Below are 10,417 nucleotides of genomic sequence, written 5' to 3' on the forward strand. Positions count from 1 at the left end.
CCCCCCTTCCAAAAAAAAAAAAAAAAAAAAATTATCCGGGCGTGGTGGCGGGCACCTGTAGTCCCAGCTACTTGGGAGGCTGAGGCAGGAGAATGGCGTGAACCTGGGAGGCGGAGCTTGCAGTGAGCCGAGATCGCGGCACTACACTCCAGCCTGGGCGACAGACTGAGACTCCGTCTCAAAAAAAAAAAAAAAAAAAGAAAGAAAGAAAAGAAAAACAATCTATAATCTCTCTCTCTCTCTCTCTTTTTATTTTTTATATTTTATTTTATTTTATTTTTTTGAGACAGAGTCTCGCTCTGTCGTCCAGGCTGGAGTGCAGTGGCGCGATCTCGGCTCATTGCAACCTTAGCCTCCAGGGCTCAAGCGATTCTCCTGCTTCAGCCTCCAGAATGGCTGGGTTTATAGGCACTCACCACAACACCCAGCTAAGTTTTGTGTTTTTAGTAGAGACGGGGTTTTGTATTTTAGTAGAGACAGGGTTTCACCATGTTGACTAGGCTGGTCTTAAACTCCTGACCTCAGGTGACCCACCCGCCTCGGCCTCCCAAAATGCTCCCAAAACCACGCCCAGCCTATTTATTTGTTTGTTTAATTAATTAATTAATTAATTTGAGACAGAGCCTCGCTCTGTTGCCCAGGCTAGAGTGCAGTGGCTCAATCAAGGGTTATCGTAATCTCTGTCTCCTAGGCTGAATCTATTCTCCCACCTCAGCCTCACCAGTAGCTGAGACTACAGGTGCACACCACCACACCCGGCTAATTTTTTTTTTTTTTTTTTTCCAGAGACTGGGTCTCGCAGTGTTGCCCAGGCTGGTCTTGAATTCCTGGGCTCAAGTGGTCCGCCCTCCTCAGCCTCTCAAAGTGCTGGGATTACAGGCATGAGCCACCACGCCGGCCTTGTCTTTTTTTTTTTGAGACGGAGTCTCGCTGTCACCAGGCTGGAGTGCAGTGGCGTAATCTCGCCTCACTGCAACCTCCGCCTCTCGGGTTCAAGCGATCCTCCCTGCCTCGGCCTCCTGAGTAGCTAGGACTACAGGTGCGCGCCACCGCGCCCAACTAATTTTTTTTTTTTTTTTTTTTTTTTTTTTTTTTTGTATTTTTAGCAGAGACGGGGTTTCACCACGTTGGCCAGGGTGGTCTCCATTCCTTGACCTCGTGATCCGCCGGCCTCGGCCTCCCAAAGTGCTGGGATTATAGTCGTGAGCCACCACGTCTGTCTTTTTAAAACCTGTAAATACTCAGGCCTACTCTTGTAGAAAAAAGGCTTCTCAAATTTGAATGTGCCCGGGAGTCACCTGCGGCTCCTGGGAAAATGCAGGTTCTGAGTCAGCAAGTCTGGGGCTAGACCTGAGAGCCTGCATTTCTAACCTGCTCCCAGGTGGTGCCCAGTTATTGCTCCGCAGGCTGGCAAAAGATGACCTTGGCTGCAGATCTGAGGGGCTGCGAAGCTCAGGGCGTCCAGTTCCCGGAGTGCCCCCTGCCCAGAACCGTCCCCTCCCAGACCCCAGTGAGGGTCAGCCCTCTTCCAGGCCTGCCCTAGACCGCTGCCCAGGGAAGCGCCCGCACTGCCGCAGCCGCAGCCGCCCAGTCTGATTCCTGGCAACCACTTGGCTGGGCGCCCGCTGCAGCGACAGCATTTCCCACGGCAGGAGCCGCGCCGGGAATGGGCCGCGGGGGAGGGAGGGAGGGGGAGGGAGGGAGGCCCCGCCCCGGGAATTGTCCTCTGAAGGGGCGGGGCATGGGCGTCCCCGGACCTGCTAGCCCCATCTCCTTCCCTGTCCCTGCTTGGGTGAGTAAATTCCTAGTGCTTTGATTCGCTTGCCCCTCCTTCCGTCCCTCCCCACTTCCTCCTCGCTCGCTCGTTCCCTCCACCTTCAGTCTGAGCTGCGCCCTTACAATGGGGAGCCCGCGGTGACCCGGCTGTTCCCTGTCCGCCACCTCCCTCCAGGCAGGAGGCTTATGGAGGGCTATTGCTGGTTTGGGCAGGGCAGGGGCCGTGCTTCCTGGGGAGGACGGAGGAGGTCTCCCACCCGCGATAACGAGGCCAGGCTAAACTGCTTTCCCAACTCTGCTGGAAGGCAAAACATGAGCCCCTAACAACAGCAACTGTCCTTCCCTCCCAGGAGGACTGCACTCTACAGTTTACAGGACACTTTTCTTGCCACTGTCATGTTTTATCCTCATAAACTCGGTATTCTTGCCATTTCACAGATGGCAAAACTGAGGTCCAGAGAGGCCAAGTCACTAGGACAAGGTGCCAGAGCTCAGAGGACATTCCAGGACCTGAACCTGATATACCATACATGTTGTAGGAGAAGCTTTCTGGATCTTCTGGGCCTGGATTATCCAGGAATACCATTCCAACCCTTGAACTTGGGGCTCTAAATTTCCATCAGGATCCTTTTTTTTTTTTCTTTTGAGACAGTTTCCCTTTGTTGCCCAGGCTGGGGTGCAGTGGTGCAATCTTGCAACCTGTGCCTCCCAGGTTGTAAGAGATTCTTCTGCCTCAGTCTCTGGAGTAACTGGGATAACAGGCATGCACCACCATGCCCTACTGCTTTTGTATTTATTTATTTATTTATTTATTTATTTATTTTTTTTTTTCGAGAAAAGTCTCACTCTTATCCCCCAGGTTTGAGTGCAATGGCTCCATCTCGGCTAACTGCAACCTCTGCCTCCCGGGTTCAAATGATTCTCCTGCCTCTGTCTCCCAAGTAGCCGGGATTAAGTCTCCTGCCACCACGCCCAGCTAATTTTTGTATATTGTAGTAGAGACGGAGTTTCACCATGTTGACCAGGCTAGTCTCGAACTCCTGACCTCAGGTGATCCACCCACCTCGGCCTCCCCAAGTGCTGGGATTACAGGCATAAGTCACTGTGCCCGGCCTGCTTTTGTATTTTTAATAGAGACGGGGTTTCGTCATCTTGGCCAGGCTGGTCTCGAACACCTGACCTCAGGTGATCCACCTGGCTTGGCCTCCCAAAGTGCTGGGATTACAGGCATGAGCCACCCCACCTGGCCACCATCAGGATCCTTAACTTTGAATACCAGAGCTGGAAGGCTAAACCATTATACAGAGGGGGAAGCTGAGGCCCACGAAGGGGAAGGGTCTTGCCCAAGCTCAGAAGCCAGATAAGGTTCTGACCCCCACTCCTTACAGTCTCAGATGAAGTTTCTGGGCCTTTCACAGCTCCCTGTCTTTCCTGCTTGAGCAACTGGGGCCTGTGTTTGGGTACAATGTGTGGGAGGGGTTAGGGCAAGAATCCTCCAAATCAAAGCATGCACCCAGCAGGGAAGGGGAGAAGATTTAGTGCCTCTGAAAATACACTTTGCCTTTAGGCTTTATTTCCTAAGACAGAGATGTGTCACTAAAGCAAGGAGATGATAGTGGGTTTTGACTTGATTTTGTTTTTCACTATTTTGCTTCCCAGGCAGGAGGCCCAAGCCCTGACAACAGAGGTGAGAGAGGCTGTGCCAGCCCTGCTCGGGGCATTTTTGGGCTCAAGGGCCAGACTCTGCCTCCAGTCTAGGGCCAAGCTGGGGCCTGTGGCAGGATCAGATAGAGGTGAGTGCATTTTCTGTGAGTGACCCCATCGAGGCCTAGCCCAGAACAGGTGGGGGCTCTGTGTGGGCCTGGGTGGAGATCTTTCTCACTGGGCACAGACTCAGTTTATGACCAAGGTCAGGGCCCATCCTGGGATCAGGGAACAGGGAGAAGCAGCTCTTAGCTTCTCCCAGGACAGAACCAGCCCAGGATTCTTGCTCTAGGAGGGTGAGTCAGGCAGGCCTCTTGGAGTCCACAGGCTCTTGGGCTGGAGCACAGGCTCTGGGTGAAGGTGATGTCCGTGAGCTGAGGTCCAGGCTCTCTGGCTCACCAGTGGGTGGCTTTTCAGAGCAGATGAACCCCCCATCTCTACCCACATTCCCCACCTTACAGCTCAACCACCAGGACTCTGTGAACATGACTGGCCATCTCCTTCCACTGCTCCTACTTAAGGTCCTGGTGCTTACACAGGAAAGTGGTACCACAACCAGCTTTTTCTAGTGGCAGCTGGACTTGTGGTCGGGGGGGCGCAGCTTCTCTAACTGTCCTCAGGGCTCTGTCCAGAGGTATGGATTCTGGTAAACTGGCTAGCTGGAAAGAATAACCAAAAGCCCTCCACCATGGTCAATTTCAGGCTACACGCATGACATCACTACACGTGAGGTTGCGAAGAGATGTGCAGAATTGGCTCCAGAACCCCCCTGTCCCTGTCCCAGGACAGTCCCGTTGCCTTCCACGGTGCCCAGAAAGGTGCTGGGGTCCTGCTGGCTTACCAAGTTAGGGTACCCTCGAGGACTTCCTGTCCTGCCCTTGTGCCTGTTGGTGTGAGGTGACTGTGATTATGATTGTGGCTATAGCTGACATTGTGATTGTGATGGTTACTGGTGTCTTTTCAGTGATGGGGAGAAGAGGCCAGTCAAGGAAGTGCCTCTGTCACTCAAGGGACACTGCCAGGTGCCCAGGAGTATGAAGGCCAATTAGGGCCCAGGGTCCTCAGGGCTGTGTTGTGGCTCTATGCAGGAAACTGGAAACCTGATGTGACCTAATGGACACATCTCCTGCCACTCTCCCCTCCCTCCACTGTGCAGTGATCACCTGGCCTCATGCTGCACTGAGGAGACAGGAACCCAGCTGTGGGATGCGCTCACCTTTCCATGGTGTAATCTGTATTCCCACCTGTACCACGCCCATCTTCTCCTTCCTGACTCCCATCTGAGGTTGAGTCCCTCCTCTTATCAAAGGACAGTCTTTTTCTTTGAGACAGAGTCTTGCTCTGTCGCTCAGGCTGGAGTGCAGTGGTGCAATCTCAGCTCACTGCAACTTCTGCCTCCCCAGTTCAAGCAATTCTCCTGTCTCAACCTCCTGAATAGCTGGGATTACAGGCGTGCACCACCATGCCTGGCTAATTTTTTTGTATTTTTAGTAAAGATGGGGTTTCACCATGTTGGCCAGGCTGGTCTCGAACTCCTGACCTCAAGTGATCCTCCCACCTTTCCCTCCCAAAGTGTTGGGATTACAGGCGTGAGCCACCACTCCAGGCCTAAAAGACAGTCCTTAGTGGCTTCCCATTGGCTGGAATAAAATGCTGATTCTTTACGGGAGACTTTAGCCTCATCTCCCCCTCACATCCCCGGCTCCTTGTGTTCCAGTTTCCATTGGCTCCTTTTCCGTTCTACAAGCACAACAAGCTTGTTCCTACCTCAGGGACTTGGAGCCCACAGTTGCCTCCTAGTCTCTGCATGTCTGGTTCCTCATCCTCCCAGTCTCTTTGTTGTGGTCGGCCCAGCACTGATCGTCTGCGGTTGCCTTGTTTACTGCAGTGTGACTTGTTTCAGGGTCTTCCCTACAAGAGTGTAAGCTCCATGAGGGCAGTGTGCTCATTCTCTGTGGTACCTGGAATCTGGCTGGTACCAGATAAATGCACATGGAATATGTATATACATGTCTGTGTTTATTTCCCCGTTTTGTCCCTGGGCCGTTGTTAACATCTTGTTTGCAGGTCCAAGCCTGGTTTCTTCTCTCCACTGGGCTATAAAGGGAATGGGCCAAGTGTCCCCCCAACATTTGGGCCAGAATATGAAAGAAGGGCTAGTACTCTGTAGGCGCCCCGGTGGTGGGGGCAGCAGAGGTTGCTGGGTGAGCCCAAGGGGCTTTGAGCCTCCTGGGGTTGAGAAGTCCGGGAGCCTCCAACTTTGATTTGCTTTTGGTACAGAGGGCAGCATTTCCTCCAGCTTCTGTGTGTGTCCCGGCCCCCGGGCTTCCTCTCTGAGCAGGACTTTCGTTGTTTTCTGTCTGCCCTGTGCCCATTTCCTCCTTCCTCCCTCACTCCTGAGGATGAGATCCTCCTCTTATCAAAGGACAGCCCTTCCTGTCTTCCCATTACATCCAAAGCCCCTTTCTCTTTGGGGAGGAGCCCCCACTACGTGAGTCTTGACGGACATCTGGGCCCTATCGCCCACTATAGAAGCTGGAGGGGACCACAGACGCCTCTTCCTACTCCCCGGCAGGGAGGACATGGGCACATAACCTGCAGCGGCCAAGGCGCATAGCCCAGGGCTTGGAGTGAGCGATGCCAAGACAGGAGGGTGAGAATTCATTTAGAAAGGTGGCCTTTGCCAGCCTGGCCAATATGGTGAAATCCTGTCTCTACTGAAAATTAAAAAAAAAAAAAATTAGCTGGGCATGGTGGCGCGTGCCTGTAATCCCAACTACTCAGGAGGCTGAGGCAGGATAACTGCTTGAACCCGGGAGGCTGAGGTTGCAGTGAGCGAGATTGTGCCGCTGCATTCCGGCCTGGGTGACAGAGGGAGACTCTTCTCAAAACAAAACAAAACAAAACAACTGGTCTTTGGTAGCAGTTGCCAATATGGTGTCTGGTGGTGACAGTGATGTCCAGGTGTCTTGCAGCAGGTTTGGCCTGTCCAATGCTGTCACTTCCTTCATTTCTGCTTACATCTGAGCTTGGGAGGTAGTTTGAGAAGTCGCCGTTGCAGTTGTGGAGGGGTGGGGAGAGCAAGACCCCTTTGGAGAGGAGCTAACAGGGTTTCCTGCCCCAGAGCTCTGCCGCCACTCAGGTGCCCAGAACCTGCTACCCAAATTCCACTGTCTGAGAGCTCAGGGTTGAGCCCCCTCCCTCCTCCACCACATCTCCTGAGGCTCCTCCCACCAGGTATCCCAGCTGAAGAGGCTCTTCCCTGGGAACTGCTGCCTCAGCCCAGATTCAAGTCAGACAACAGGAAGGACTTCCTGACTGGGGGGGATGGGAGGCCCTGGACAAGGTCAGTGGGGGCATTTCTATCCCAAGACAAGGGACTGACTTCTGGAGGCCCTTTTCCAAATGACAGACAGAAAGAGCAGAGTCTTCTTCAACCTGGCCAGGGCAGGGAGAGAAGGTTTTTAGAACAGGGCAAAGCACGTAGGGCCAAAGAGCACCAAGGTTAAGAGCTCAGACTCTGGAGCTAGACTCCCTGTGTTACATCCCAGCTCTGTCACTAACTAGTTGTGTCATCTTGGGTAAGCTACTTAACTCTGCTTCAGTTTTTTTATCTGTAAAATAGGAGCAATAGTAGTACCTATCTCAGGAGGTTTAAATGAGTGAGTTGAAATTTGTAAAGTGTCAGAGCAGTGCCTGGCACAAAATGACCATTATATAAATTATTTATTTATTTATTTATTTATTTATTTATTTATTTATTTGAGACGGAGTCTCACTCTGTCGGCCAGGCTGGAGTACAATGGCGCCATCTCAGCTCACCACAACCTCTGCCTCCCGGGTTCAAGCGATTCTCCTGCCTCAGCCTCCTGAGTAGCTGGGATTACAGGCATGCACCACCACGCCTGGCTAATTTTGCATTTTTAGTAGAAACGGGGTTTCTCCATGTTGGTCAGGCTGGTCTCCAACTCCCAACCTCAGGTGATCCGCCCGCCTCGGCCTCCCAAAGTGCTGGGATTACAGACATGAGCCACCGCGCCCGACCATAAATGTTTAATAAAAGAAAGAAAAGATATTAGCAGCTTCCATTTGAGAGCTACCTGGCACTGGGCACCGTGCCATGTTCTTTATTTGCATTACCTCTAATCCCCACATTACACGATAAGATAATTATTCTTGCTCCTATCCTGCAGATGAGGAAACTGAGGCCCAGAGAGGGGAAGTCAGTTGTCTAAGTTGACCTAGACGGATTCTTCGAGTTCCCTATTTTATCACACTCTTGCTTTTCTCCACCACAAAGGCAAAGCATTGATGAGGCAGGGGGAGGGACAAAATGGGTCTTCCAGAGGTGCTCTTGGACGCTCCCAGCCACACTACAGCCAAAGAGCCCTCCGTTCACAAACCATGCCGTCCTCGTCAGAACCTGGGAAGGGTTCCTGGTTGTGCAGGGTAAGTAGTATGCTCAGAGCCGCAAACATCTCATTAAGCAATTACCCCAGAGAGCACCAAGTCAAGGAAGTGACCTCACTGCCATGTCGACACCACCCTGCCGCCAGGGTGGGAGTAATGGGGGTAATCATGGACGTGGTGGCAATGACATTGATGGTGACGCTGAGTGATGAAAAGGTGATGGCTCTATTAGATCTTGATGTTGGCAGAGGAAGTGAGGGGGCTGGTAATGACTTGAGGGTAGTTCAGGTGATTATTAATGGCGGTGGCAGATCACAGTCTTGGTGGAGAGGTGACAGTGGTAGTGGCGATTTGTGGGGCAGACGCTGTGGCTTGGCTCGCTCAAGTCCATTGCACCCTCCTAGCTGGGGTGGCTGGACAGCAAAGCACTGCCTGTCCCTTCCCTGTGGTGCCTGTGTAGGGACAGGCTCCACCAAGAGACTCACTGCAGCAAGGTTTGGAAGGCGGAATCCTCTCTGCTTCAGTTTCCTCATTTACAAAATAGGAATAGGCCGGGTGTAGTGGCTCTCGCCTGTAATCCCAGCACTTTGGGAGGCCGAGGCGGGCAGATCACCTGAGGTCAGGAGTTCGAGACTAGTCTGAGCAACATGGTGAAACCCTATCTCTACTAAAAATATAAAAATTAGCTGGGTGTTGTGGTGGGCACCTATTGTAATCCCAGCTACTCAGGAGGCTGAGGCAGAAGAATTGCTTGAACCTGGGAGGCGGAGATTGCAGTGAGCCGATATTGCACCATTGCACTCCAGCCTGGGTGACAAGAGTGAAACTGCATCTCAAATAAATAAATAAATAAATAAATAAATAAAAATAAAATAAAATAGAAATAATAATAGAACAGTGCCTGTGGCACATAATAAGCACTATGTAAGCATTGGTTGTTGTTGCTAAATTGTCATTTTATTAATTTTAAGTTATTTTGTGCCCCCTTTTGGCTGTTTCTGCCAGCCTCCAAGGTCGTGGGAACACGAGGTTTTTCTGCACTGGCGATCTGGTGTCAGGTCTCCAGCATTTAAGGCTCCAGCCTTGTGCTTGCTCAGAAGTAGTCGCAGGGCTGAAAGCAGGGGTAGCAGCTTCTTAAATCCAGCTTTCTAATCCCTGCATTGAAGCTTCAGGGGTAAGCTTTTGAATTCACACCTCTGGCGTTGGCTTTCTCAGTGGGTCAAGTGTGGAAAGGTCTGGAATCATTCCTGGAGGCTTGGCTCATTGGGACTCTCTGATGGTTGTGCAAGGACCTACTGCCCTGTATTAAATACCTTTCTGCTGAAAACACCAAGAGGGGTTTCTATTTCCTGCATTGAGATAGACCCTGCTCTCACCAGACCCTGCCACGTTCTCTCTGTCCCCTCTTCTGGGTCCTCATCTCTGCTGCTCTTTCCTTGGCGTCATCATTGCCACCTCTATGCGTTCTGAAACTCCACCTTCCAGGCTCCCCCTCCCCGAGTCCTGTCCTCTCCTCTCCGTCTCTTCTTCTTCCTCCTTCATGGTGGGTCTTCTCGGGGGGCTGGCTGCCACGGCCTCACATGTCCCAAACTCACCGTATGGTCTTCTCTCCCCAGTTTGGCCTCTGTCTTAGCCTGGGGCCCAAACCACAAAGAAAGCTGGGAGCCTCCCTAGAACTTGAGCCTCTTTCCACCCTCCACTCTGTCTGGGTCTTCTAACATTCAGTGAGCGCCTACTGTGTACTGGCCCAAGAAGCACCCAGAGTTGAGGTTGACCCAGCGTGGGCTCCTGGATGTATGTAAACACCTGTGAAGTTCCACAAATGAGAGGGATGATCTGTAATAAGTCTAGATTTTCAACAGTCAACAGGGAGGTTCAAAGACGCGGCCGCCTTGCCTCAGTTTGGGTCACCTCTAAAGGGCCCTTTCAGCCCCAGAATTCCCTGTGGAACAGGCTGAGGCCTTGGCCGTAACTTCTGCTTCTCACTCCCTTTTGGGGTGGTCCCTGAGAGCAGCCCCCCATAAGCTGCTGAGTGAGGATCTCCTCCAAGTCTGTTTCAGGACCCCGGAGCCCAGAGGTGACTGCCTCTGAGACAACCAACCAGCCATAGTAGAGGCTCTGGCTTGGCACCCACTGGAGTCCCCTGAGGGTCAGACTTTCCTGCCTCCTCCTTCTTTCTCCATTTCTGCAGCCACCACATGAGGCCAAGGTCATGGCGCATCTAAATCTCCACAGCTTCTTTAGTGGTTTCCCTCCCCTCTCTTGCCTCTTCTGACTCCTTCTCCACAGGGCAGCCAGAAGGATCCCAGCAGATCCAGCCAATCTACAGCTTAAGCCCTTCAAGGCTACCCATTGCTTTGACGATAAATTGAGCTCCTGACCCCAGGAGTTACCTCCCAGCTCTGCACACCTCCTCTCAGCTGCCGCAGCTGCCTCAAGGCTGCCTTCCTGGTCCCCACGCCTCCCTCCGCAGCAGGGCTCTTTTCCCTCAGCTCCTTTCCGGCCTTCAGATTTCAGTCAAATGTCC

Source organism: Theropithecus gelada, chromosome 1 (genome assembly GCF_003255815.1).
Source record: "Theropithecus gelada isolate Dixy chromosome 1, Tgel_1.0, whole genome shotgun sequence".
NCBI lineage: Eukaryota > Metazoa > Chordata > Mammalia > Primates > Cercopithecidae > Theropithecus > Theropithecus gelada.